Here is a 4,975-nt window from a genome sequence, read left to right as displayed (position 1 = left end):
CGGAGTGCACGGAACAATCATAGTCACCTGGGCTGTGCAGGGCTGTGGTGTTGCTGTTGTTGCTCTTGCTGGTGGATGTTGTTGTTGTGGGTGATGATGAGGAAGGGGGTGAGGATGGGGGTGGTGAGGAGCAGCAGCAGGAGGAGGAGGAGGAGGAGGAGAGGAGCGGTTGTTGTTGATGGGTAACAGTCGCCAGGACTACGGTGACTATGGCGCTTGATTCACAAGGCAACGGTTGCTATAACTCACAAAAGGGAGAGAGCGAGCGAGAGAGGAGGAGGCGGCGGCCCAGCCTGAGAGGCCCGGAAGAGGCGGGGCCACCGCATGACTGACACCTCCCGTCCCGGCGCCGGTGGGAGGGGATTCGGCTCCCTCACAGGGAGGAGGGGAGCGCACCTGTCTCTCACTGAACGCGGGGTGGGATCAGGCTGAGCGCTCCTCCCCTTGGGGCGCGCGCACAGGCGGGTGTTGGTGAGCACAATGCGCTGCCCGCGAGAGGGTTGTTAGCGGGGACAGTTACTCCGCTCAACAGGCGCAACTACCGAGCGCCGCTTCCCGCCGTGCGTGACTGGGGGCGTGGTTACACCTGGCTCCCGCGTGCACGAGCAACGCGGCGGACCGGCTCTGCCGTCATTTCCGGCGGTGGGAGAGACGACGAGGAGGAAAGTCCCGGATGTGGGCCGGCGAGAGACTCGATCAGGGCCCCCTAACCACCCGTGTCCCGAGGAAGCAGTTGTAGAGCGGGGGAAGGAGGAAGTCCCGCCTCGCGCCCGATTTCGCTAGCGCCATGAAAACGGCGGCCTGGAGGCGCCATCTTAAAGGGAGGACAGGGGACGGCAGTTTCTCCGCAGTCAGCGTCTTGTAACCGCCGCCGCGCGCACAGCCTGTGACTAGCCAATCCCTGGGTGCCCGGCCCTCCACTCGCCTTACCCCCGCACACACCGACCCTGCTACCTGCCGGCACCCCCGACCACACACAGCCCTTGTATCCACTGTGCAGCCCGCCTACACGCGCCTCTCACCCCCACGCGGACTCTGGAATCCACCCGTAGCCATCCCACAGCCTTCACCCCGCCCTGCAACTTGCCAACACCCTTGTCACCCTACACTGACTCTTCAGCTCACCAACTGTGGTACCCATCCCAACTCTCTCCTCGCCTATCTCTAGCAACCCACATACACCAACCTGCAATCCACATATACGTTGCCAGCCCTGCCCTACAACTCACCTGCACACCCACATCCCCATCCCCCACCTCTGCACCTGCCCTGCAATGAACATACACATCCCTTACCCCACTCCCACCTGCATTCCCAATGTATACATCCCTGACCCTACACCATCCTGCAACCCTGCTACGGCCCCCCACACACACCTCACCCCTATACCAGCACTTTAATTTACCTACACCCCAGGCCTGCCCATCCTGCAACCCACATACCCCACCCTATCCTTGTCCTGCACTCCACCTATCCCAGCACGCTCATTCTGTGGCCCATCTACATCTATGCAGCCCCTATCTATACCACACACTAAAGCCATCTGTTCAACACCTATATCCTCTACCTCCCACACTCCTTGCAACTCACCTACAGCCCCTCTATACACACCCCTTGTAACTCACTGACAGCCCAAATGCATCCTGGTCACACACACACACACACACACACACATCCTATAACCCACCTACATCTCCTATTCTTCCTGTAATCTACCTACAACCCTATACACACAACCTCTATGTGCCCTGTAACCCAGGTACTCTACACACATTCCCAACCATGCACCCTGTAAGCCACCTACTGAGAACCCATGTACGCTGTACCTTACCTACTAGTCCCTCTAACATTTCTGCTACATACAATCTGTAAACCAGGTACACCCTAGAAACTTCCACTAAACCCCTCCACCCCACACACATCCTGAATCCTTATGCATAGCCTGTAAACAGCCTATACCCTCACAAGCATTTTGTACCAATAGGCACAGTCTGTAATCCATCTACTCCCTCCCCACACACAGCCTTCTCCTTACAACATATTACACCCCTGCAGAAGACTTTTACCATCTTGCATCTCCACAAACCACATTTCCAAACAAACTTTAATCCACTTTACTCAGTTTGTACTCTCTGTATCGCCCTAACTACATTGCACAAGGAACAAAATTTTTCACAGCCCTGGGCGATGTAGCTAGGTTGATTTAATTTTTAAGGTCTAAGACCTACAATAACTGACTGGTGGAGACTTTTTCAGTTAAGAAATAATATTTAGGAATTAGTTGAACTGTCACTGTGATCAAGTTGAAGATCTGGATTATTTGCTAAAATAGAGCCTTATCCTGAGATGCTGAGCAAACACTGGTCCTATTGTCTTCAGGGGCTCCGCAAGGGTACCGCATTCAGGTTGGCGATACAGCAAAAGCTTATCTTCAGTTCAATAAAGCTTACAGGTCAGATGGTGGCCCGCAATACAGCCTCTCTACACCACTCCAGGCTGCCAAGGATTTGTCCATCATACTGGAATCCCCAGGTCATGTAGGCCCAGCAGTGAGGTGGCCAGGATACAGTTGCAATCCAACTATTCCTCTCTGATAGAAAGACCCCTCGAGGCTGTTACCTGTTGGTATAATTTAGAGCCTGGGGGAGTAAAGTAATGTCTCCTGACATTATGACTCTTGGGCAGAGGAGAACAGTCGCTATTCACCTGCTTCAGAGTAGCAGCCGTGTTAGTCTGTATCCGTAAAAAGAACAGGAGTACTTGTGGCACCTTAGAGACTAACAAATTTATTAGAGCATAAGCTTTCGTGGACCACAGCCCACTTCTTCGGTATGCATCCGAAGAAGTGGGCTGTAGTCCACGAAAGCTTATGCTCTAATAAATTTGTTAGTCTCTAAGGCGCCACAAGTACTCCAGTGGTTGTTCTCCCCATAAACCCAGCTAAGTTAGGTAAGACTGTACAACCCTCACCTCACTCCACACTGCCCTGGTTCTCTCTCTGAGACAGAATCCCAGTTTAAAGCAGTTAACTAATAGCTAAAAGTAAGTTCCATAGGCTTGTAACATCTCTGGGTACGAAATGCTTCCTTGCCACTCTCCCTCTAGGTCTACTAGAAGGTGTAGTTTCTGCTTCAGTAATCGAACCAATAAGAACAGATTTAAAATTTTTATTAAAGCTAATGTTAAAAAAATGTATAATACACAGGTTAAGAAAAGAGTGTCTGTACATCTGGGTATAGTGCTTAGATTATCCACAAATACAAAGTTTGTTTTAAAAGTCAGAAGATACATATAGTGGATGATCAGCAATAACCCAAATTTTGATAAATAAATTTAGTAATAGAGTTAGATATTAGCATCCAAATATCCACTCTCCCTCTAGGTCTGTAATACACACACCATACTATACCAAACATTATCCTGCTTCCCTTGTAACTAAAGCTGGAATAGCACTCACCTGTATCCAAAGTGGTACACGTAGACAAGGCCTTGTCTACACTACAAAGTTTTGTCAACAAAAGTGATGTAGAAACTCAAAAATCGACATAATAAAAATCGGAATGTCATGTTCACATTCACTCCCTCTGTTGGCAGAGCGTGTCCACAGTTGGGGCACTGTCATCAACAGTGTGAGCAATGCATTGTGGGTACCTATCCCACGCATCTTGGGACCAGGCTCAATGTCCCGTGATGCATTGCTTTGTATCCCAGCACTCCATGGGCTTCAGGCTTTCTTTCGCAGCGTTTTTCAATGGCCCTTTTTTGCTGTGCACCCCAGCAGCTTTGTGAGATGGGATGGAGCCCGCACTGCTCTCCTATGCTCTGTTAACTGTCATGAAGACATTGTGGATGGCAGTTAATCGCAAAGTTCCTAACTGAAGAAGACTCCCAGTCACCTGACATGGAATATAGGACATAGGAGCAACTTTAGATTGCTTTTGGCATTCACAGAATAGCTGCATAGGGTAGACCATCGCTTTGGGCTTGTGAAACAAGCACTGAATGGTGGGATCATATCATCATGCAAGTGTGGGATGACCAGCAGTGGCTACAGAACTTTTGGATGCAGAAAGCCACCTTCCTGGAACTGCACGTGGAGCTCTCCCCAGACCTGCGGCACAAGAACACCAGAATGAGAGCTGCCCTCTCGGTAGAGAAGCATGTGGCAGTTGCTGTGTGGAAGCTGGCAACTGCTACCAGACTGCTACCAGTCGGTCACGAATCAATTTGGAGTGGGGAAGTCAACCATTGGGGCTGCATTAATGCAAGTGTGCAGCGCAATAAATCACATCCTGCTACGAAGGACCGTAACTCCGGGAAATGTGCATGAAATAGTGGATGGCTTTGTAGAAATGGGTTTCCCTAACTGTGGAGGGGCGCTAGATGGCACACATATTCCAATTTTGGCACCAGACCACCTTGCAACTGAGTACATCAATAGGAAGGGGTACTTCTCCATGGTGTTGCAGGTATATGTGGATACTGGGAGACCTGGCGTACCCCTTAGAGGTTCATGAAACCTTACATGGGAACCTGGAAAGCTGTAAGAAGCAGTTCAACAACAGGCTGAGTAGATGCTGGATGACAGTGGAATGTGCCTTTGGCAGATTAAAGGTGTGCTGGCGATGCCTTTATGGCAGGCTAGACCTTAATGAGGATAATATTCCTTTGGTCATAGCCGTATGTTGTACATTGCATAATCTTCGTGAAGCTAAGGGTGAAAGGTTTGCTCGGGTGGAGTGTTCAGGCAGACCGCTTGGCTGCTGATTTTGAGCAGCCAGATACCAATGCTATCAGAGGAGTTCAGAGCGGGGCAATTCGATTCAGGGAGGCTTTGAGGCAACACTGAAAATGAGAACCAGTAATGTACATCTCTGTGATTGATGCTACAGTATTACATGTAGTTTTCCTAGGAAGTAATGGTGACATTGGGGCATTCCAGCAAGCACATGAATAAACTGCCTGTTTATGTATT

The 4,975-nt window shown here is 50.1% G+C and overlaps 1 protein-coding gene across 3 annotated transcripts in view; it reads right to left on the bottom strand.

The window, feature by feature from the left end:
* The window catches only part of RFX3 (regulatory factor X3), a 218,616-nt gene extending 217,457 nt beyond the window's left edge, over nucleotides 1-1,159 (bottom strand). The window contains exon 1 of one of the 3 annotated variants that reach the window (XM_042850636.2): nucleotides 28-1,159. The gene's annotated coding sequence lies outside the window, so the exon portion shown is untranslated. The remainder of the gene's footprint in view (nucleotides 1-27) is intronic. The other 2 variants (XM_065549356.1, XM_008166006.4) reach the window with 2 other exon arrangements.
* Between the last annotated feature and the right edge of the window lie 3,816 nt (nucleotides 1,160-4,975).

The sequence above is a fragment of the Chrysemys picta genome, chromosome 6 (genome assembly GCF_011386835.1).
Source record: "Chrysemys picta bellii isolate R12L10 chromosome 6, ASM1138683v2, whole genome shotgun sequence".
Classification (NCBI taxonomy): Eukaryota; Metazoa; Chordata; order Testudines; family Emydidae; genus Chrysemys; species Chrysemys picta.
This window is presented reverse-complemented; position numbering and strand designations above follow the sequence as displayed.